Here is a 24,878-nt window from a genome sequence, read left to right on the forward strand (position 1 = left end):
TGGGGAAGTCACTTAACCTCTCTGCGCCCGCAGCATCCTTACATATGAAGTGGGGATGATAATACTAGCCCCTACCTCGTAGGGCTGCCTCAGGAAGTACATTAGTGAATGTATATGATACATTTAGAACACAGCCTGGCATAAAGTAAATGTGCAGGAATCATTAGAAATTATAGGGTTAATAATAATGATAAATGGCAAACTCACATAGCACTAAGGCAAGCAAAAAGTCAGGAAATGTTGGCTTGGGTAATAAATGCAGTACTTGCTCTGTGCCTGGTCCTGTTTCAAGTGCCTTACACAGGAGCTCCTACAGGTATGCCTGTTATTATTCATTCAGCGTGTTTGTTCCAGCTCTTCCAGGCAGCCTCCCCAGATTGCTCCAACCCTCAAGAGCAACACGGGCACACACAATTCCTCAGGTGAGTCTGTCCTCAACTCCCCTCTCCGTCCCAGGCTACAGGGAGGGGCAGGAGAGCCCCCAAACCCCACAAGACTGAAGTCGGCACAAGGGTGTACACGCCCCACACCAGCCCAAGCTGCAGCCCCTGCTGGACTCCCCAAAACGCAGGCCCCATCGGGCACCCCAGAAGGTGAAACGTGCTCCCTCACTGCAGTCTTCAGTGGGGCAACTCTTGGTGGAGGCCTGGGCATCCCAAGGGCATCCCAAGGGCTCAGGCCCCACTGCCCCTGACAGGGTCACATGTCTGAGACACGGCACACCGTGAAAGAGGCAATGACTTTGGCTGGGGGTCTGGGGTCTGCGTAGACGGCGTGTGAGAACAATACTGCCCCTCCAGCCACCGCCATCCTTTCTGTCCCCCAAATGATATGGGTGCAGCTGGTCTCCTGGCCACCCAGCACAGCAAGGACCCCAGCAAAGCCAGCCTTTGGCGTGCACAGGCCCTTCACTTCTCGGACAGGAGAGGCAGACCCCTCCATGCCAGGGACCTGATGTGGCCCCAAACCAGGTGGTAAGAGCTGGTTAGAATGCCGGTCCCAGCACCCACCTGCTGTGTGACCTCACTCAAGTCCCTCCACCTCACTGAGCCTCAGTTTCCTCATCTGGAAAATGGGTCTAATGATCATTATCACAGGCAGGACAACGAGTGTCCAAAGAGCCAGCAAATCAAAGCCACAGAAAAAGAAAGAGAAGATCTAGAAAGAGGCTATTTTAATTTCTGCAAATGGGCTTGCTTTGTCATTAAATGAAACAAAATTTTATTTCATGGTTCAGAATGGTTTCTGTTTGGATTTACGGCAATCGTGGAAAGAATGAGCTGATCTTTTCAGCATTTAAGCCTCTGGGTGCCTTGAGCCACCCTAAGTTAGCATCTCCCTCAAAGGGCACACGCTCAGCAGAGACAGCACTCCAGGTAACCCACACAAGAGGACCTGGAGGCTAAGTCAGGAGACCTGGAAGGATGCGGGCTCTGGGGCAGACAGCCTGGGTTCGACTCTCACTGGTTGTGTGACCTCAGGCAAGTCACTTAACCTCTTTGTTCCTCAGTTTCTTCATCTGTAAAGTAGGGGTGACAACAATCCCTACTTCACAGGGGGGTTGGAAGATTAATAAACTATAACAGGTAAAGTGCAACATGATTACTATGATAAACCCTGTTATTGTTATTGCTGTCATTTGCTGCAACTTCAAAAGGTTTAGAAAGCCAACTGCAGGATAAAGACAAGTCCACCGGGGTTCCCTTGTGTCTGGGGGACCACCACCACCCAGGCTCACTGGGAGCCCAGAAAGGCAGAGCCTCCCTCCTCCCTCCAGCTGGGGGCAGGGATTCCTATCAGACGGAAGGAGATACATGTCAGAGCCGAAGATTAAAAACAAGTACAATTATCGGGCAGGCATCCATCCATAATTATGAATTTGATGTAATTAGGCACCCCACTAACTTCATTACTTATTTATTTACGGGATTGCTTATTTAATTTACAGGCCTCCCTCTCTGAAAAGTCATCTTGGCTAACACCCCTCGGGCTAGGGAGGAGGGGACCCCCTCCTCTGTCCCCACCCCCACTCCTCATGCTCCTGCCTCGCCCCAAAATAGCTCCCCAGAAGACCTCCGTGACTGACACACAAAGCCTGACATTCACTCAACAGTGCTCAGTGCCAACGGACAGTGCTTGACCTGGAAGGCGGAAGGTGCAAAACATCCTTTACACCTTCATCTCTCCAGCAGAGGAAACCCAAGGGGACGAAGGGTGATTCTAGGCACCACCACCCTGTCACCAATTCCTGACGTGACCTTCTGGACCAGCAAGCACATCGGTGCAACCAATGGGGCTGGTACTTCCCAGCTTGGAGACGGAGAAAGAGCACCCAGCTCTCGCCAAATGACCTTCGATAAGTCACCTGACTTCTCAGAGCCTCAGTTTCCTCAGCTGTCAAATGGGATTATTAAGAACAACACTCACAGCTAGCTAACCCTAAAACCCCCAACTGCTGCTAGTCATTGCTACCCTGTGGCCTCAGCCGATGCAATAAGGCAAGAAAAAGCAAAGTGGCTTAAAGACTTTCTAGCTTCTTTCATTAATAGCCAAGAACTAGAAGCAACCTAAAGGTCCATCAACTCATGAACTGATAAACAAATGGAATCATATATGCACACAATGACAAGTGAATCTCAAAAACTTCATGCAGAGTGAAAGAACCCAAACACCAAAAAGTACATACTTTATGATAATTTTATCATGAAAACGTAGAAGATTCTATAACCTCTATGACAGCAGATCAGTGGTTGCTTCTGGTGCAGGGTGGGTGGAGATTCTTTTGGGGGTGATGGAAACGCTCTACAACCTGATGATGGTGGTTATATGAATGTTTACACTTGTCAAAACTCATGGAGCTGAACCCTTAAAATGGGTGTATCTTATTACAGGTTAATTACATCTCAATAGGCTTTTTTTTTTTTCAACTGTAACAGAAGAATATATACGTATATTATTAACACCACTAACTCCAATCCGCATGCCCAGGGACTATATCCCCATTTCCAGGTCAGGTCTGCTGGTTCCTTCACTGCCCCTCAAGTTCTCCCAAAGCCCCTGATTTATGAGCCCTGGACAAGTCAGGTAAGGACTGAATCCCAGATTTATCCCTTCCTTCCTGGGTCATTTAGGGCAAATCACTTTGCCTCTCTGCCTGTCATCTACAAAAGCAGGGTTATAAATAGCATGATCCTTGGAGAGTTATTGTACACTAAAATGAACCAAGGTAGAAGTACCTGCTGCAGGCCCTGGCATACAGCAGGGGCCTCGTTACTGCTGCTGCTATAAATGATGAACGGGCAAAAGCTCCAGGCCCAGCGTGGACAGGGCTGGCCAGGATTCTTGTCCCCCCGCCATACATAAGCCCCTGGCCACAGGACTCCCAGCCTGGGTAGCTGCCTCCACCACTGAAGGGTCCAGGCTGCCAGGGTTCCAGCATTTAACTGATGCCTGCTGTCCAGGACAGGACAAGTCACCTTGACTCCACCCAACTCACTCCCTCCCAGGAGAGCGGACACAAAAGGATGAGGGCCCTGTGGGGAGGAGCTGGCCCTGAGGGCGGGGCAGTATGCCCTAAAGGTCACTTGGGGACAGGAGCTGGCCGGCAGAGAGGATATCCTGACGGAGAAGGGGCGTCCCTGGCAGTCAGGCCATCACATATACACCAACTGGGGCAGGACAGGGTCACCCCAGAGCCCATACATAAGAAAAAAGACAATGGGAAAAGGACGGCAGGGAGCGGGCTTCAGGGGCTGAGGGGTTCTGTGCCAGCTCCCACGTGCCTGTCTGAAGGCGGCTCCTGCTGCCCTGGGAGTGATGGAGCAGGCAGGCAGCGCCTGGCAGCCACGGCAGGAGGGGCGTCCCCCGGGCCCGATTAGAGGGCCAGCCGCAGACAGACACGCACAACTGTCAGCCTCGTCCTCCCAGCCCGCCATCAGAGGCACCATTAATTGCTGTCATTTGAGGGTGGCCTGTGGGGAGAAGGAGGGGGGCTGCGGGAAGGGGAGGGGAAGGAAAAAGAAGGAGGAGGGAGAGGTGGGGGATGCAGGGAGGAGGGGGAGGGGAGGGAGGGAGGGGGAAGGACAGCTTGCCCAGGGCTGAGCATCCTGAGCTGGAAGGAGAGAGAACCACCCATGCATTCTCCTCCTCCACCCAATGAAGGGACCAGCTTCCCCCCAACTAGGGGCAGAGCTCTCGACCCACTGCCCAGGTGGGGCAAACAGAGTCCAGAGACGTGTGATTCTGCCATCCCAGCCCTGTGAACCTCCCCCCGCCACCCCACACACACCTGGCCACTTGTCTGCCTGCGGGTTGGTTGGTCCTGATCTTCCTCCCCAGGGGATCCAGACAGCCTGGCCGCCCCCCTCCCACCCACCATCAGCCTCCACCCACCCCCAACCCCTCCCCCCTCCTCTCTTGCTACCTGGCACCACGCTGGCAGAGGTTCAAGGCTGGGGCAAACCCCACTTTCCCACCCGTGCCCCGCACTCACGCAGCTCCCCCGCCCAGGATACCCAGCGCTCCCCTCCACCACCCAGGGTCAAAGGGCCTACACGCCACCTCCTCCTAGGACCGCCACCCTCACAAAAGATTCTGGAGCTGGGCTCCCCCAGCCACTTGCACACGGGGGAAGTCACATCCCCTCCCTGTGCCTCCGTTTCCTCATCTGTAGAATGGGGATAAGGACAGTGCGGTGTTGAAGTGTTTGCTGCCGTTACACGATCATCCAGGACTTCTGTCCTCCTCGACCCGCACACGTCTCCCCTTCTGCCTCTTACTGTGGTTCTTTCTCAGAAATGCCTGCTCCCCTGCCCCTGACTCCGGGCCCACCAGACCCAGCCCACCCCCTCCCCCAAGACGAGGAGGGTCTCAAAAGGCCTCCCAAGCTGGAGCAGCTGGGTGTGGGGCCCATATTGTGCCTCTGTCTTCAGGAGGGGAACCCAAAGCATCTGCCCGGCCTCCATGCCCCCCCGTGGCCCCCCTGCCAGACGCTCCTGCCCGTCCCCAGACAGGCCTTGTCTCTGGGCTGAGGAGCCCCTTGGGTCCTGCCAGGGGGCTCTCCTAGGAGCACTGGCTTCCTCGGCGGGGGGAGGGACCCCCCCCTCCGCCCCCTCCCCCATCCGTCTGCCTCGGCCTCCCTCAGACGTGATGGATCGCCCCAGAGGAGGAAGCTAAGTGCTTGCAGACAAAAAGCCCTTTTATCGTCCTCGGGTGGGGCCACTGGAGTGACAAGCAGATAACTCGGCCACAGGAGGAAGGCTCTCCATTAGGTCTGTGGTGCAGATGGATGGAGGACCGAGAGGCAGAGGAGGAGAAGGAGGGAAGACCACCCCAGGCAAGGCCGCCTTCCTTCCAACTTCCAAGGCACCGAGAACGCCAGGTAGAAAACCCGGCTGGGCTGATCACTTTGGGGGGACCACCACCGGTGTCCCCCACGTTCCAAGATAAAACCCATCCCTGTGGGGCCCAGGGCCTGGCTCAGGAAGCAGGCAACCTCCAAGGCTGTCCCTCCCTCCTGCCTACTGGGGGGCCCCAAAGGCTCAGGAACAAAGGAGCAAGGCCTGACTCATGCAGACTCCTGCAAACCAGGAGGCCCATTCCACACAACCTCAGGGCCTTTGCATGGGCTGTTCCCTCTGCCTGGGAAAGCCTTCCTCCAGAGACCTGCAGGCTCCCTTGCCTCCTCCTGCAGGTCTTTGCTCAAATGCCACCTTCTCAGGGAGGCCCACCCTGACCCCCCCCATTTGAAACTGCAACCCCCCAGACCACCCACACACTCCCCAAACCCCCTCTCTGCTGGTTCTTCACCCCAGCGCGCCCCACCGAAGGACACGCTACGTATCTGACTTGTGAACTGTCTGCCTCACCCAGGGAGGATGGGATTCTTGTCCAGCTTATTCCCAGCTCTAACTCCAGCACCCAGAAAAGGGCCCAGCACACAGTAGGTGCTTTAGAAAGAATCGTTCAATGAATGAAGAAAAATAAAATCTCCCAATAGCAGCCAGTCCTGAGCCAGGACGTGCCCAGCAGTGCCCTCAGCAATCCTTGGAGGACAACCATTTGACAGATGAGGAAACCAAGGCACAGAAGTGTCTCAGCTTCCTGGGATTTGCACCCAGGTCTGCAGGAGGCCTGCCCACTGCAAAACCCCAGAGACCCAGGACTCCAGTCCAGGGCTGGGTGTCACAGACAAGGACTGAAACCTGCCCCCAACCTGCTTCTCGGCGCTGCAGCCTCAGGGAGGCCCCTTCCTATCTCTCGGCCTCAGTATGCCCCTCTGCAGAATGGGCCTGCACAGGTAACCACTTCCCCCCACTGTCCCTCCCAGGACACTGCCCCCCAGTCCCTACTGCACTGGTGTGGCCCTGATGAGGGAACAGCAGTCAGAAGTCGCTGAGCAGAAAGGGCCAGATCTCGACCCCATCGTGGACGCCAAGGGTTCGGCTGGGGGCTCCTCAGACCCTCCTCCGGCCCTCCTTGGGGCCAGGCCCGGCTGACAACCCTTCCCAGCCCTAGAAGAACAGCTCAGTCAGTAAGAGGTAAAGAAAGATGCTGGGAGCGCTGAGTGAGTGCTTCCTACCTACTAAGCACTGGTGCTTACAGCAGCCCACGCCCCATGTCCCGAGCCGCTGCACACAGAGCCAGGAAGGGGTCAAGCTGTCATTTGCGGGGGGCCAGTGCCTGTGCCCCAGCAGCTGCACCCACTGACCAGCCCTTCGTCACTGGCACGGACAGGGGCTAGGCACCCCACATGCCCTCCAGACGTGTTTCCAGTGCTTCCCCAAACTGCCTGACTCTCCAGAAGGCTGGGGGTGGGGGGTGGGGCATTTCCTTACCACACCCACAGGGGTCTCTGGCCACATGACTGCCTCTCCCAGGCCTGGGTCAGCTGGTCACCCTGTCCCCGGGGGGCAAGGACACGACACAGGGAGGGGACCCGCAGATTCAGCTCCCTCCTCTGCCAGGGCTCCCGGCTGCTTCAACAAAAATACAGAAACCAAAAATCTTAGCAACAATCGCCAGCTCTGTGGGGGGATTTGATTCCATCCCCATTTTACAGATGGGGAAACTGAGGCACCGGGTGGCTCGGGACCCTGCCCAAGGTCACGCAAATAACAAGCGGCAGACAGAGTTATGCACTCAGGCAGCCAGGCTCCAGGGTCCCTGCCTGGGACCACTTGCCTCTCCTGGTTGAAAAGAATATAAAATAAAAGATGCCTCCCTCTACCACCAGCCAAGCCAGTACCTGAATCCCCTCCTCCAAGCCTGTGCTGGGAATTCCATGGCACTTTCACTGCTGAGGCCCGGGTTTGATCCCTGGTCGGGGAACTAAGATTCCACAAGCCGCACCACGTGGCCAAAAAAAACAAAACAAAAACAAACAAACAAAAAACAAACAAGCCGGGCTCCCCTGGTGGCGCAGCGGTTGAGAGTCCGCCTGCTGATGCAGGGGACGCGGGTTCGTGCCCCGGTCCGGGAGGATCCCACGTGCCGCGGAGCGGCTGGGCCCCTGAGCCATGGCCGCTGAGCCTGCGCGTCCGGAGCCTGTGCTCCGCAACGGGAGAGGCCACAGCAGTGAGAGGCCCGCATACCGCAAAAAAAAAAAAAACAAAAAACAAGCCTGTGCCCACCCCACTGACCCTCACCTGGACTGCCTTCCCTCTCCCTGACACCCCAAACTCTGCCAGTGCCCCTAGGACCGCTCTCCACTCCCCCGATGAAGAAGCTTTCTGGGGAGACCCCTGACGTCAGATGTACCAGGTCAGCGGGGGGACGGGGAGGGCAGTGGGCACACACCAGCCCCACATGGGCCTCGGTCTGCTTGGCTGTGAAATGGGTGCATTGGGGAGGAATCTGCCAAGTTCCCTGGGAGAGTCAGAGAATTAGCCCCAGCTCTTTGCTTCCAGCTGAGACATGGCACAGGTGACCCATCTGTGCTTCGGTTTCCCCACTTATAAAATGAGGATAACAGCCCAACTTGGAGCATCTCTGTGAGGGTCACAAAACATGGTGACGTGAAAAGCACTGTGATGATGGGCTTTTGAGCAGCTCCTCTGTGCCAGGCGCTGCTCCATATGAGCTCATTTAATTGTTGCAGCAACGCCACGAGCGGACACTCATTACCCCAGTTTACAGACAGGGAAATGGGAGGCACAGGGAGATGAGTGACTTGTCCTGGGCGCCCTGCATGAAAGTGGCAGTGCCGGGACTGCAACCCGGGCTCTCCCGCTGGGCACGGCGACCACGGTGGCACACAGGTGTCCGGCCCGAGGGCCTCCTCCGACGTCCAATATGCCAACTCGAGGGCCAGCACACAGGCTCCACCCTCTCTGAGCCTGCAGCCCACCCTCAGGGCACAGAAGCAATGTGGCCATGAACCCCAGAGACAGAGAAAACCCACCGTCACACAGCTGCACTGTTGGGACAACCCCTTCTCCCAGGCACCATCTGCACATCAATGCACTCAGCCAGAAAATACCCCACCCCGGGGGAACCCACAACCTCCACCCTGGGCAACACTGCTGCCCAGACCCCACCCCACAAGGCCACACAGAGCCCACCATCACATCCGCCAGCAGAACCTGGCATCCCAGCAACTGCCGACCCCCTGCCCACGAGAAGGTCCCAGCAATATGAATCCGTTGGAGACAGCAAGGAGGGATAGATGTGAACCTACCAGAAACAGCTACCAGCAACGCTGTGTCCTCAAAGACTCTGGGGGACCTGCAGGGGAAAACACGGGTGTTGTTAGCAAAGATTGCAGCATCCCCATGAATGGGCTAAGGTACGACCACATCAATGTGCGGGTAGAGACGGCAAGGCCCACTGGCCTGCACCTGGGGCACTGTGTACATCAGGCCAAGTGTTTCTCCACGACAACCCCATGAGGTGGTACTGCTACCCCATTTGACAGAGGGGGAAACTGAGGTTCAGAGAATCAAAGTCTCACGCCCCAGGTCCCACAGCTAGGAAGTCACAGAGCTGGGATTCCAATCCGAACTATGTGGTTATAAAGGCAGCCCACACCCCAGCAAAGCCCCCAAGGGACCCCGGGCCCAGATCACACTGTCGCTGTGAAAATCCCCCATTAACTTCCCAGGGGAGCCTATGAAAAGTCAGTAAGTGACACCTGATGGAGGGGTGGGCCTACGCCTCTCATTCAAGAATGTCTGAGTCATCATTTAAAGTCAAAACCAGCACAATAAAAACTACTGCCCAGAATATAAAAAGCACGCTCACAAATGAATAAGAGCCAATCAACCCAATAGAAAAATGGGCAAAAAGACTTGATAGAACTTCACAGAAGTCGATATAGAAATGGCCAATAAGCACATGAAAAGATGCTCAATATCATTAGTCATCAGGAAAGTGCAAACTAAGAGACCACTACACACCCACCTGGATGGCTAAAATAAGACAGACAATGCCAAGTGTTGACGAGAATGCAAAGCAACTGGAATTCTCAGACATCACTACTTCAATGCAAAATGGTGCAACTACTTTGGGAAACAGTTTGGCAGTTTCTTACAAAGTTAAACATACATTTGGGTGACCAGATGACCCAGCAACTCCACTGCTGGGTATCTACCCAAGAAAAATGAAAACATATGCTCATACAAAGATGTGTACATGAATGTTCGTAACAGCTTTTTTCATAATCACAAAAAACTGAACACAGTCCATCCGTAGATGAAGGGATAAACAAAGAGCGGTACATCCATACCATGGAATACTACCCCACAATAAAATGGAACAAACTACAGACACACAACCACATGGAGGGATGTCAGACTCAGATGCTAAGCACACGCGAGGACTCCATTTATAAGACTCTGGGAATGGCAAGACTCTACTTTCACGAGTAGAGAGGTCTGCAGGGGCAGTCACGCTAGAACAAAAAGATGATTCCCACAAAAGTTAGGATGTTAATCACCTCCGGAGAGAAGGCCGCACGTGACTCCTTAACAATTATTCATTAATCTGCAGCCACGTGTTTATGCTTTTTTTTTTTGGCTGTGCCGTGCGGCACGCAGGATCTTAGTTCCCCGACCAGGGATTGAACCCCTGCCCCCTGCACTGGGAGCGTGCAGTCTTAACCACTGGACAGCCAAGGAAGTCCCTATGCATTCTTTATTGTGTTAGCTTCTCCAAGAAAAAGAACAAGTAAACAAATAGTAATGGGCAGACCACTAGAGAGAGATCAAAACCCTGGCTGTGGTCCCAGCTCCTCTACTGACGGCTGTGACCTTGGAGTCTCTGACCTTGGTTTTCCCATCCAGAAAATGGGCCCACTCCCCACGGCTGTCTCCAAGACCCGTCCATTCGCAAACATCTCCGCCTCGAGTGGACATTTAGGGAACCCCTTCTGCACCCCTTGCCCCCACCCAGGGATCAAAGGTGAGTGGAGCTGCGGCTTCCAGCTCTCACAAGGCTGAGGCAGCTGCATGCAGGGCTCAGGCTCTGGGCCCAGGCTCCCTGGGTTCAAATCTGGGCTCTGCCCTACCTAGCTGTGCACCCTGGGACAAGTAGCTTCACCTCTCTGAGCCTCAGTTTCTTCATCTCTAAAATGGAAACGAGGGGGACTTCCCTGGTGGTCTAGTGGTTAGGACTCCGCGCTTTCACTGCCGAGGACCCGGGTTCGATACCTGGTTGGGGAACTGAGATCCTGCAAGTCACATGGCGTGGCCAAAAAAATTTTTTTTAATTTTTAAAAATGGGAACGATGATACATTAAAAACACCGACCTTACAGGGATGCCGTGGAGGTAAAGTGCTTGCAGAGCCAGCGTGGGCTCACTAGCAGCACTCAATTCCTGCGGGGCGTTATATTACCCCAAGGCAGGGGCTGGCAGCTAAGCTCCAAGACCCCAAGGAGCCCTAAAAGGGGCAGCTGCAGGCGGCTCATGGGGAAGGATCCTGCCCCTTCTTTCCTGTCTTTTTAAGGTTTTTTTCGCTACAATGCCTCCAGGCTTGACACTTGTCCTGCCATCTGCGGCAGCTCCAGAGACAGGGCCCTGCAGGAAGGCTGGAAACAGGGAGGCCCAGGCATGTCTCCATAGCCATCCCAGCCTTCCAGAAGCCTCTGTGGCCAGCCCCCTGCAGCAGGTCCTGCAAAGGGCTCAGGCAGGGTCAGGTGGCTGCGCGCTCTCCCCAGGCACCACTTTGGAAGGGTTGGGAGATCAGACCCCACCTGCTTCCCACCTTCTCCCAGGTCCAGCCGGTCCCCCCCGCAGTCCCCCAATGGACACCTGATGGCGTGAGGTCAAGACCGGCCTGGGCCGGCCCCATACAGAGCACCTCCCAGCCATGCCGACAACACGCAGGTCCAGAGAGCCGTTCCCAGCCTAGGAACCTTGGGGACTTCCCGGGAGAAGCGACAGCCACGCCGTGCCCCACGGAGGAAGGTGAAAGGTGCGCTTGGCGAGAGGATGGGGGATGCGGGCAGAGAACAGCTGATCACAGCATGGAGGTTGGAAGGAAGAGCGGAGTGAGTGGGTGTGTGAACGCCGGGGTAGGCGGGACCGATCGCCGCAGGGCCCCTCGGATTGGGTGGGAGTTTATTCCCAGGGGCAGGGAGACCCTTGGGAGGGTTTCGCATGCAGAGAAGGGACAAGTCCCACCGGAATCTGGAGAGTGCATTCGGGCTGTGGAGTGGAGGATGGGTGAGGGTGGAAGCAGGACAAGTGGATGGGATGGAGAGCATTTTGCAAGTAGAATTCAGGCGGGCGAGGGATGGAAGAGGAGCCTTGGCGGCTGTGCCGGGCTCCCGACTTGGACAGCGACAGCTCTGGGTGGGGGAGGGAAGGAGAACCACATACACTTCCTGTGGCCTTTCTGTACTCCAGCTGCTTCCCGGGGACCTCATGTAATCCTCACAACCATCCCGGGAGGGAGGGAGGTATGGGGGCTTCTGTCTCCAGGCCAGGAAGCCGATGTTGAGCAGTAACTCACTGCAGGTCAGGGAGGGAAGGGAAAGAGCCAGGATTTGAACCCAGGTCCAAGCTCTTTAAGCCTCGGGAGCCACGGCACTGGTGGGGGGACCCTCCTTGAGCGTGAACAAGGAGAGCAGGAGTGGGGAGGTGGCCGCTCCCAGGCTGACCCCAGGCGCCCCCAGCAGGGAGGGGGCTCAACAGCTCCCTGAGCAGAGCTGCACCCAGAGGGACCTCCGTGGGCCCAGAAGGTCCCCGAGTCCCTGGGCCTCCTGGGAGGGGGGCGGCTCTGAGCCCTGTGCAAGGGGGTCAAGCCAGGGAGCAGACCCTCTCATTCAAGGTCTCAGTCACACTCCGTGCCCGCACTCCTGCACATCCTCCGTCACACACGCACATACTCAGGGCCTCATTCACTCACTTGTTCACACTATTCACTCACTTGTTCACACTATTCACTCACTCACTCACTTGTTCACACTATTCACTCACTCACTTGTTCACACTATTCACTCACTCACTTGTTCACACTATTCACTCACTCACTTGTTCACACTATTCACTCACTCACTTGTTCACACTATTCACTCACTCACTTGTTCACACTATTCACTCACTCACTTGTTCACACTATTCACTCACTCACTTGTTCACACTATTCACTCACTCACTTGTTCACACTATTCACTCACTCACTTGTTCACACTATTCACTCACTCACTTGTTCACACTATTCACTCACTCACTTGTTCACACTATTCACTCACTCACTTGTTCACACTATTCACTCACTCACTTGTTCACACTATTCACTCACTCACTTGTTCACACTATTCACTCACTCACTTGTTCACACTATTCACTCACTCACTTGTTCACACTATTCACTCACTCACTTGTTCACACTATTCACTCACTCACTTGTTCACACTATTCACTCACTCACTTGTTCACACTATTCACTCACTCACTTGTTCACACTATTCACTCACTCACTTGTTCACACTATTCACTCACTCACTTGTTCACACTATTCACTCACTCACTTGTTCACACTATTCACTCACTCACTTGTTCACACTATTCACTCACTCACTTGTTCACACTATTCACTCACTCACTTGTTCACACTATTCACTCACTCACTTGTTCACACTATTCACTCACTCACTTGTTCACACTATTCACTCACTCACTTGTTCACACTATTCACTCACTCACTTGTTCACACTATTCACTCACTCACTTGTTCACACTATTCACTCACTCACTTGTTCACACTATTCACTCACTCACTTGTTCACACTATTCACTCACTCACTTGTTCACACTATTCACTCACTCACTTGTTCACACTATTCACTCACTCACTTGTTCACACTATTCACTCACTCACTTGTTCACACTATTCACTCACTCACTTGTTCACACTATTCACTCACTCACTTGTTCACACTATTCACTCACTCACTTGTTCACACTATTCACTCACTCACTTGTTCACACTATTCACTCACTCACTTGTTCACACTATTCACTCACTCACTTGTTCACACTATTCACTCACTCACTTGTTCACACTATTCACTCACTCACTTGTTCACACTATTCACTCACTCACTTGTTCACACTATTCACTCACTCACTTGTTCACACTATTCACTCACTTGTTCACACTATTCACTCACTTGTTCACACTATTCACTCACTCACTTGTTCACACTATTCACTCACTTGTTCACACTATTCACTCACTCACTTGTTCACACTATTCACTCACTTGTTCACACTATTCACTCACTTGTTCACACTATTCACTCACTACGCTCACGCATGCTTGTACACACCGTGCTTCCACACACTCCCACACCCACGCGCCCGGCCCAGGAAGGCTGGGCGGGGGAGCCAGCGCCCCGCGCCGTGTTTCCAGCCGTGGTCCCCGTCGTGGCCCAGCCCAACTGCTGTATCCCGGCCCCATCCTCCTCTCCCCCGACCCCTGGGGGAGAGAGTGGGGGAGGGAAGGGAAGGGGGGCTGACCAGACTGGTTTCCCAGCAAAGCAGATACAGGAAAGAGGACGGTTTCCAAGGGTTCCCCTCCCCCAGGCCCTCGGTAACCCTCCCTTAAGCACTTCGACAGCTCCCCAGGGCCCACGGGCTGAGACCTGCCCCCACATGGCACCAAGCCCCCAGACAAGCCCCATCAGGCCCCCCTCCGAGCTTTGGCCCTCAATTCTGCCGTTTGCCCTCCCACCCCCTCCTCTGCCTTCCCAGCACCAGCATAACACTGCCTTTTTCCTCCTCCAGGAAGCCCACCCAGATTACCCCAGCCACAGAGGCTGACCCAAAGTGTCCATCCACCCCGCTCAGAGACAGGAAGCTAGCAGTCCAAGGCCACACAGGTACAGGAGGGCAGAGCCAGTTGGGTTCAAACCCAGAGAGAGCTGTCCAGCTTTGACTGGGATACCAGCATCAACCTTCGGCCAGTTGACAAGCTTGACAGAGCCCCTGCACGGGGATGGGGCCATGAATACGAAAGACAAGGGTCCTCGGGGGACATGGTCACACCTACCCACACTCAAACACCACACAGATACATCAAGAAAAGAGCAAGATGGGGAATTCCCTGATGGTCCAGTAGTTAGGACTCCAAGCTTTCACTGCCAAGGGCACAGGGTTCGATCCCTGGTCTGGGAACTACGATCCCACAGCTGTGTGGCGAGGCCAAAAATAAAAAAATAAAATAAAATAAAAAAGAATAGAGCAAGACGACGTCAAAGGGCAGTGACTGAGGTAACAGACATAAACCAGCATAAACCTGCAATGAATGACAGGCATGATGGGGGATGGGGGGAGGACTAGAAGACAGGTAGGGTCTCCCAGGAGGTGACACTGGAGCCCAGGGCTGAAGAGATAAGGAGGAAGGCACAGCAAATGCAGAGGCCTGGAGATGGGACCCAGCTAAACTGGAAGCAGTGGTGGATGGGGCAAGGCGGGGGGTGGGGGGGGCCGGGGGGGCGATACTGGCCCGGGTTTTATTTCCAGGGCGAGGCCTCGGGAGGGGAGGGGCACGTTCGGATCTAACACATAACCAAGTAGCACAGTGTGAGGCACGGCCAGGGAGGACACTTCCGTGTCAATCCCTGTAGGCTCCACGGAGGTGGTGTCCTCTTCCCCCGGCCAAGCCTCAGCCTCTCTCTGCACTGGAGTCTCTCCTAAGGTCAGAACCTGAGGGCTGCGGTCTCAGTGCCAGGCAAGTGCTTGGTAGTTGAACCTCAGTACCTCCAAACCTTTCCCACCAGGCTGTGCCGTAGCCACCCAGAGGCAAGGCCCCGACCCCGCTGGCCCCTTGAGGCCCTAGCAACACCAGGCCTTTGCCTCCACCTGCTCCCTGGGCACGTTGCTAAAAGTGACTGCACAAGCCAGGGCTCAGAACAAACCCTCCCTCCCGGCACAGCCTCCTCTGGGCCTCCAGCCACGTGCGCCGTACCGTCGGCAGGGCCCCAGGAGGCACACTTCCGAGGTGTGAGAAGGAGAGGGGTGTTGATGGAGCCCCCGCAGTGCCTGCAGGTGATGGGCAAGGCAGTGACGGAGGCAGCCGGGGTGCCAGTCCCAGCTCGGCCACTCCTGCACTGGGCACCCAAGTCACTTCATCTCCCCGTGCCTCTATTTCGCTGTCTATAAACTGAGGGGTGGTAACAGTGTCCCCTCGAAGGGCTGCTGTGACCATTAAATGAGTTAATACAGCAGAGCCCCTTAGAGCAGTGCCTGGCACAGCGTAGACCTCAACAAGCTTATTAATCACAGTAAGCACTTTCTGCATCTCCCCACTTCAGGACCCTCACAGCAACACTCCAAGAGAAATGGGGAAACAGAGAAACTGAGGCATGGAATGGTCACCTGTCCCAAGTCTCTCAGCTGGAAGCAGAAGAAAAAAGCTGGGACATGAACCCTTTCTTGAATCCCCTGACCCACCCCCACTCCCAGGGACCCTGGCAAATTCCTCCCCAATGTGCCCATTTCACAGCCAAACAGACCGACCCGTATCAGACAGGTCTGTAACCACAACTTGCCCTGGTACAAGTGACAGCAAGTTTTCTCTCCAAAGAACTCCTACACATCCCTCAAAGCCCAGCTTATGATGCCCTCTCCCCTCCCCTCGATGAATAAGCCTTTCCAGTTAGTCCAGTCATATCCTGGCCCTCACCGCCACCTCACCCCAAAGCTCTGCCTGGTCACCTCCAGCAGACCCTGAGCCTTCCAGGAAAGGGCCTGCCTTATCCCTCACCGAGGCCACAAGGCCTGACGCAAAGGCAGATGCCCAGTGGGAACAGCAGGGTGAGGCTCAGGGTAAAAGAGACTGCATACAGAGGAGGGTTCAGCACAGTAGGGCCAACGCTGTGAGGTGCAGCTGACAGCAGGGCTGAGAGAAGGCTTGGCACACAGTGGGCCCAGCCGACTCACAACAGACCTAACACAGTGCCCGGAGCACAGTGGGGCCGGGATCACAGAAGGCAATGGGGGAGGCCTGGACCTACCTGCCGTCTTTCACCCAATGCCCGCACTCCCCACCGCTGAAAAGCCCCCCATGCACCTCCCATACCCATGCGAGTCCTACCCACACTCACAAGCCCAACAGCCTCCTCCTCCAGGCAGCCCTCACTCCCTCATACTCAGCTACATGCAATCTGGCTGCAGTCACAAAACCAACAACAACGGCAATAATAACAGTGGCCATAACTAGCGTTTAGTTACTCCCGTGAGGACACCAAGCCAAGCCTTTACATACTCATTTAACTCCCGACAACCTTTCAGGTAGGTTATTTTATTTATTTTATTATTATTATTTTTTAAAGTCTACAGAGCATTTTTTTTTTTTTTGGCCGTGCCGCATGGCATGCGGGATCTTAGTTCCCTGACCAGGAATCGAACTCGTGCCCCTGCCGTGGAAGCGTGGAGTGTTAACCACTGGACTGCCAGGGAATTCCCCAGGCAGGTTATTTTATTATCCCCATTTTACAGATGAGGAAACTGAGGCTTGGGGAGGTTGAGTCACTTGTCCCAGGGGTTATACAGCCGATGAGAGAAGTCAGGATGGGCACCCAGGCGGCCTTAACCGAGCACACGGGGCTGAGCGCCGTTACTGTTAGTGGTACGCTTGCCCTGTGTTCTCAGACCCTGAGCCGGGCAGCAGTAACCCGACTTAACCCTCCCTGCAGCCTCCTGAGCTGCTGCTACCCATTTCCCGGATGGACAGACTGAGGCTCCAAGAGAGGATCGCACAGCCAGGCTGCCACCCACTTCAGTGGTTCCCCACCCCACCCCCGGGGGGCGGCTTCTCCACGATTCTCTCCCCAGTCAGTGCAGAGGCCAGAAGCCAGCGCCTGACAAGAAGCAGAAGCCACAACTAACCCACAATATCCCTACCCAGTCATCACCTCCTCCCAGGGCAGGGTCCCCTGCCAGGCTCTGCCGTGCCAGCCCAGGAGCCTTGCCGCCGGCCCTCAGAGAGGAGACGCTCCACCTGCAGCTCCCACTGTCCCATCTCCACCCCCTCAGTGGGCACAGGTCAAGTTCGACCAATCTGCCCATGAGCCCGGGAAGCTGGGGCAAGGTCCCTCCCTGCCCGGGACCCTCAGGGCTGGAACCAGGTCCCCGAGCCAGCCTTGGAGAAAAGATACTCCTCCACCTGCAGCCCCTGCCTTCCCATCTCAAACCCCCGCAGTGGGCACAGGTCAAGTTCTACAAAATCACCCAGGGCCCGGGGGGCTGCTGCAACGCCCGCCACTTTGAGGAAAGGGAAGTGATGCCCACACGAGCCTCCATGTGGCAGTGTGAACCATACGAGGCCAAGATGAGCAAGCCGCGAAACGTGTTCTACAGACGCCCTAAGCGCGATCCCGCAGATCCGGGCGTCGCCCCCAGTGGGCAGGCGGAACTTCCGGAAGCCATCCCTGCAGGCTGGATTTGGGGACTTCAGGTACAGTGTGACCCAGGCACCCAGGGCAGGAGCAGGCCAGGGCCCTGAGGCGTTAGGGTGTGGGGGACCTAACACCCCTCCCAGAGCTGCCTGGGTCTGCCAGACACGTCTCTTCACACCCCATGAACAGGGAAGTCTCCCGAGTCCCCTGGGACCGGGTGTCGCCCTTCCCTGTCACTGCCGTAGCAAGCAGCCCAGACAGCCAGAGAGGGAGGGAGGCAGCTCTTCCACTTAGAAGCCACTGGGATATTTTATTTTCCTTCTCAAGTGACAGCTGAGGCCGGCTCTCCTTGCAGCTGCAGAGAGGCAATCATGGAGAGTTCACCCAGGTCTCTGATTCCCCACCAGACTGCGGCAGCCAGCGACTGCCGGGGGCGTGGGGGCGGGGCAGTGGCGCAGCCAGGCCAAGTCCACAGCCAGTGTGGATGTGAGTGGACAGGGCCTGGGGGAGGACAAAAGGGGAGGAGGGGCTGTGGCCCAACGGAGGGCGACACGTGGTCCCACCCAAAGGGGGCACAGCCCATCCAACCATGGGGGGCACGGCCCCACTCCAGGGGGCTCAGGTCCATCCAAGGGGGGCACACAGTCAGGAGGAGGCAGCACTGACCCCTGCCCGCAAGCGCCCCAGCCCCCAAGTCCACCTACCCGGGCTCCCAAAAGAGACCTGCGCTGATCACAGGCAAAACCACCACGATGGTCACCACAGCAGTAATAATAGCCCCTCCTGCACACACAGTCACCGTGTGCCAGGTCCTGGGCCGTCTATCCTGACCCCATTTCACAGATGGGGAAACTGAGGCCCAAAGAAGCTCAGCGACCTGCCCGAGATGGCACAGCCAGGGAGGGGCAGGGAGATGGGGGCCCGGGCGTCCGCCCTCGGCTGCCCCATCCTCCCCCCGCTCCACCCTCAATTTGGCCCCAGAACACACTGCTCAGAGACCTCCCGCCCGCCTCCTCGCTACGGGGCGTGGGGCCATCTGCGGAGACAGCAGCCGACAAGAGCAATTAGACGCCAGGAAGGAGCCAGGATATCGACCGTTTCTGGAGGGAAGGGGGGCAGACGGGGGCTCGGGCCACACGGGTGTCGGCAGCCTGGCTCCCGGCCCAGCACAGGCCAGGTCAGGGCAGGCAGCACAGATCAGGCCGGGAGGGCCAGGGGCTTCGCTCCGAGGCCTGCGGAGGCCCAAGGCGGCAGCACGGAGAAGCCATCTGTCCGTCTACCTGTCTGTCCACCACCAGCATCACCAGCGGCAGACACCTGGAGCTCCCCTGAGGCTTTCACTGCGTGGGCACCGTGCTAAGCCCTGTAAATTACTAACTGGTTTAATTCTTACAACCACCGTACACATGAGTTACTATGACTCTCCCCGTTTTACAGATGGGGGCAATGAGGCAGAGAGGCAAGAAAGTGTACCCAGGGTTCCCACAGCTAAGACTTTCATACAGGCATCCACTTTAACCACACATCACCTCCGCCTGAGAGTCCCGTGAGGGGTGGGAGATAAGACGGTGGGCTTTCTGGGAATGGGGCACGGGGGACTACACGGGGTGGAAACTTCCAGAAGCCTCTGGAAGTCCCTCAGAGGCCCCATCATAGGCTCTCTGTAAAGCTAATTCAGTTTCCACCCTGTAGGAGCACAGGCCAAGCGCCCTACAATGCCAGCTGCTGGGTTCCCCCGGGAGGAGGCTGCCTGATGGTCAGCCGGAAGGGAAAACCACTGCAGAGCCTCCCACCCCCGCCCCAGGCTTCCCTGCCCAAGAGCAGGGTCTGGGCCATTAGTGGCTGCAGGGCAGGGCCGGGGGCTGCCTGGGAGAGCAGGGGTGTCATGGAACCAGCGATTGATCGCCAGAAGCAATTAATTGTCTGGGTCAAGAGATGGTGAAAGAGATTTGTCACCGGGGGCCCAGGGGATATTCCAATAAGCCCAGCAACCCAGGCGGGAGGGGTGGTTCCCGCTGACCTGGTCCTAAAGGGAGATGAGGACTTCTGCACACTACTGGAACACTCCACTCCTCCCCCACCCCGACAGGCCTCTCTCTGCACACTCCCGCTCCCCAACACCAGCCCCTGACCCACCCCAGCCTCTGTGACCCGCGCACCAGGGGGACCAGCCCACCCTGCACAGATGCGGACAGAGAGGCCCAGCAAGGGAGTCCATACACAGGGCCCCAGCAGCCCAGGATCTGGCCCGAGACCTGGACCCAATCCCAGCTGCACCAGGTTCTAGCTGGGCGACCCCACGCCGGTGCCTAAATTCTGAGGCTGTTTCCTCTGCTATAAGGTGGAGGTGATAAGCAGGGGAGTTAAAACCAGGACAGCTCAGGCACAAATCCCAGCTCCACCATTTGGTTAAGCCTGAGGCCGTCACCTTGCTCCTCCGAGCCTTGGTTTCCCCATCTGTAAAATGGGGGTGATGCCAAGGGCTACTCTGTGCGGAAATATACAGTCTGGCACACAGCAGGCGCTCAGTGCAAGCTCGCCATCAGGGTTCACCAGCCCGCCTCCCCAGGGACGCAAGCCCAGCCCCTCAGCACCTAGGACACCAGGCTCAAGCCCTGAGCCAGGTCATGATGAGAATACCTGGGGCACAGAACCCCCGCCCCAGCCTCTGAAGCACGACCCAGTGAGAGACGTAGGCCACCATCCCCGACCGGGCTTGGCGACTGCCTGTCATGGAGAACAGAATCCCCTGGACACACGGCCCTCCACCCAGATCCTCCACGGACAGAGCTGGAGGGGATACAGGGCATGGGCCCCCCCTGTGTGAGTCCTCCAGAGAGTTCCCAGCTTTCACCCCCTCGTGCCTGCATCATTTCCCTCCACGCACACCCTGGGCACGTGCGGCCCCTGGGGTCCACTGTTTGATGACAGTAAACACCCATAACGTCTCCCTCGCTGTTCCCACTACACAGATGAGAAAACTGAGGCCCAAAGCACCCAGCAAAGGGCAGCCTCAAAGCCAGCTCTTTGTGATGTCCCACAGGAGTTCAGCAGGTGCTCAGAAGCCCGGGTCACGGGGCCGGGGGGCAACACTGAGTCACCGTGAGAAACTTGGTAGAAACTGAAAACAGCCCCAGAGGCCCCACGTACCGCCCAGAGCGAGTCGCGCTGATTCACAGCCGGGCTCTGTGTTGGAAAGTTCCTGCTCCTGTGGTGGAGTGGAGGTGGGGGACCCGGGGCACAGAACAGCCACTAGGCGAGCCGTGAACTGGCCCCAGGGCCTCTAGATCACATCCAGCCTCGCCCACCACCCAGCGCCCCATCAGCCCCATCAGGGAAGTGCCCAGGGGGGAGGGGAGGGGAGAGCACGCTCTGGGCCACAGAAATACGGACACGGCATGAAAAGGGAATCTAGGTGTTCCTGCCCTCCCCTGCCCAGGGCACAACCAAGATGTGAGCTCCTAAGGCTCGATGCCCGGTCTTCACGCTAAAGACACTTGGGCCTGATCATTCGTCATTGTGGGGCTGCTCTGTGCACTGGAGGATGTTCACAGCATCTCTGGCGTCAACCCGCTATGCCTGTGACACCTCCTCCAGGCTGGGATAAACGAAATGTCTTCAGACACTGCCAAAAGAATCCTGGGGGCTACGTCGCCGCACTGACCCCACCCCTACCCTGACCCTTCAGGGCCTCTATTCCTGGGTAGGAAATAGCAGTCAGTGGCACCCACCCTACCCTGGGCCAGCCCCTTGGTCTGGTCAGCTCCAGACAGGGTAGAACCCACTTGAGGGACAAGGGACCCGTGTCCAGGACCCATCCTCCCCCTCCTCCAGGTCAGGCCAGGCCCGGTCTCGCTGCCAAGGGACCCATCAGCCGTCAACACTCACTGACCGAGCCCCTATTACGTCCTGACACCACTCCAGGCGCTGGGGGCCTAGCAGCGGACAAGACAGAGGCAACTCCTGCTTCCTCGGAAGCGACCTGATGTGGGAAGGCTGACAACACACCAGGGGAAGGAATCAACCAAGAAACTTCATCGATCAACAACTACAGACCTAAGTGGGGGGGGCTGGGACAGTGGCTGCAGGGGGTGCGGGTGCTGCTTGATTGGGCAGCCGGGAGGTTCTCCTGAGGGTGACATCTGAGCTGAGACCTGATGGCAGCCGCCATGCCGATCACAGGGAACAGCATCCCTGGTGGGGGAACAGCAAGGGCGGCGGCTGAGTGCAGAGGCCGGGGTGGGGAGGGATGTGGCTGGAGCGAGAGCCAGGAGACGGGTCAGTGAGGGTGCGCAGCTCCCCGGCACCCCTGGGGCCTCTGGGTTTATTCTCAGAGGAGGAGGAAAAAGGGAAGGGAGAGTGTGAGACATGGAACTGAAGATTCTCATTCTCCTTTGGACAGGATCCCTTTGCTTGCAGCATGGAGAGCACGGCCGAGACAAGAGCGGATAGATTCAGGGGCCAGGGGGAGGCTGTGTGGGTGCCGAGCCAGACAGTGGAGCGGGGAGGGGGACCACAGTGTCTGGTCTGCCATTATGAAAGCAGGGAGGGTCTCGACCACAGGGGTCCCGCCCCCCACTAACAGCATATTGTTGTTTTCGTGCTGTTAGGGCCAAGGGGGGTCTCCAAGGTAGGGTCCCCACCCTAGACCATCTCAGAAACTGGCAGGGATGTTTCTGGCTGTCCTGTGACTGGCACTCAGCCAGTGGGACAGTCCCACGCCACGAGAGTCACCCTCTCCACACAATTTTCAAATAACCTGGCCGTTAAAAATAAAACCTGCCAGAAGCGATCCAGACACTAGCTTTTTCTTCAGCATCACTTTCATGTGTTTCCAGAACCGAAACGCTTCTGATCTCGCATCGCGTCGACACTTACTCATTCTGCGTGGGAGCCAGCAGCACTTGCTCCCGTTTCCTTTTATACTACAGTGTACACTGATTGCTGTTACTGTCGTTGTTAATTCTGTGCAAAGTCAAGACCGTATTCAGGAGGAATTTCAGTGCCAAGGAGGAAAGGGGATTTTCCAAGTATACGCTCTAAATACCATCAGGGGTTGTCAGGATGCTGTGTGGCTCTGGGTAAGTCAGCCGACCTTTCTGAGCCTTAGCTGTTTGCCTGTAACACAGCGAAAGTGACGACGCGATCGCTGCTAGCTCACAACATTGAGAGGATCAAACGAATTAACACGGCAAGTGCCTGCCGCTATGAGACCCGGAAAAGCACCTGGCCCTCGGTCCATCATCGCATGTGGCTGAAGGGGCTGGAGGCGGGTGGGGCAAAAGGCCCCAGCACAGGCCCCGGCTGGGCAGTGGGTGGAGGAGAAAATCCCGCACTCCCTGCCTGGGCCAGGTGGCTCCTCGCCAGCCCGGCTTTCATCTCCAGGAGATAAGCCGCCTGCTCAAGTTCACGTTCAGGATCAAATGAACCCACTTAATCGCCTTAGGGATCTCCACTGAGCCGGCTCCTCGGGGACCCGGGGAGGAGGGCAGCTGAGCCCCTCCAGCCAAGACCCCCACCTGCACAGCCAGGCATGGAGAGGACACCCTGCCCACCCCCAGCCCCAGCCCCGCACGGCCCGCTGCAGCAGCCCCCCAAGGGCAGGTGTGTGCGCGCTGGCCTTCCGAGTCTGTGCACACAGGTCACCTGCTCACCGTCACAGAGCACCTACTGTGCGCCCCGTGCCCGGGCAAAGGGACTTTTAATCCCCACAGCCTCCCAGAAGGCAAGTGCTGCCACGAATGCCACTCTCCAGATGGGGAAACTGAGGCCCGGAAAGGAAACAGCCAGCCCACGAAGGTGACAGAGCTCCTCGCGGGATCGCCGGCAACCCTCAGGGCGACACCTCCCCCACTTCACAGATGAGGAGACTGAGGCAGGAATGGGCCTTAAGTCACCACCATATGCCGATGCCAAGCCGGGACGGGTGGGCAGTGTCCGTCTATGCCTGTTGGGGGGCTGGGTGGGGTTGCTCATGCCTGGCGTGGTCCCAACCACATCCTGGCACTTGGGACAGCTCCTGGCACACAGTAGGTACCCAGTGAGCACATCTGAATGAACAAAATCTACATGCTGGACACAGACACCAAGGAAAACTCCCTCACGGGACCTCTCTGCCCTCCTAACAGCCCTCATGTACCACAGGCGTCCTGGGGAGTGTCTGTGCCCCCCAGAGGACCCTGGGCAATGTCTGCAGTCATTCCTGGTTGTCACAATGGGTGGCGGGTACAACTGGTAGAGACCAGGGATGCTGCTAAACATTGTACAGTGCGCAGGACAGCCCCCAAAACAGAAGTATCCAGCCCACACGTCAGCAATGCCCAGGCTGAGAAATCCTGCTTAACTGAGCACCTACAGTGTGCAGAGCTGCACAAAACCCTGCAAGGGGACGAGATCACAGGGGTGAGGTTTTCGTGTCCAATGTCACACAACAACTGCAGGGCTGAGGAAGGTCCCGGGTCCAACTGACTCAAAGCCCCACCCCAGAGCCGTCAATTACCTGCCCCATTCCTGAGGATTCCGACCCACCAGGTCTAGTGCGGGCTGCAGAATCTAGATAGCTTCCCGTTCCCGAACTTTCCCCATGGTCACTTCCAGGCAGCAAAGGTCTGAGCTGGTCCTTTCCATCAAAACCCACAGACACCAAGATGCCAACAGTCTCTCTCTCTGGGGGGGTGAGAACATGATTGTATTTTGTGTGTGTGTGTGTGTGTGTGTGTGTGTGTGTGTGTGTGTCTTAATTTTCCAGTTTCTAGAAAACACAGGGACTTCCCTGGCGGTCCAGCGGTTAAGACCCTTGCCATGTGGTATGGCCAAAAATAAATAAAATAAAATAAAATGAAATGAAATAAAATGAAATGAAATGAAATAAAATAAAATAAAAATACAGAGAACAGGTTGGTTCTGCTTGTGAAAATCAAGAAAGTCTTTTTCGTAAAGCAGCTGTCGAGCCACACGCCCTCCCCAAGGCCTTGGCCGTGGGGAGATCTCACACCCCACCACAGAGGGCCAGCCAGGGGAGCCCCCTGCAGAAC

At 56.4% G+C, this 24,878-nt stretch overlaps 1 protein-coding gene across 3 annotated transcripts in view; it reads right to left on the reverse strand.

Moving 5' to 3' along the window:
- Positions 1–24,878, reverse strand: part of LOC114484880 (nuclear receptor corepressor 2-like) — a 90,369-nt gene that overhangs the window by 49,360 nt on the left and 16,131 nt on the right. For 2 of the 3 annotated variants that reach the window (XM_028484075.2, XM_028484076.2), the window contains exon 2: positions 8,678–8,724. The exons of the other annotated variant lie outside the window; for it this stretch is intronic. The gene's annotated coding sequence lies outside the window, so the exon portion shown is untranslated. The remainder of the gene's footprint in view (positions 1–8,677; positions 8,725–24,878) is intronic. 3 annotated transcript variants of the gene reach the window in all.

This window comes from Physeter macrocephalus, unplaced genomic scaffold, assembly GCF_002837175.3.
Source record: "Physeter macrocephalus isolate SW-GA unplaced genomic scaffold, ASM283717v5 random_120, whole genome shotgun sequence".
Taxonomy (NCBI): domain Eukaryota; kingdom Metazoa; phylum Chordata; class Mammalia; order Artiodactyla; family Physeteridae; genus Physeter; species Physeter macrocephalus.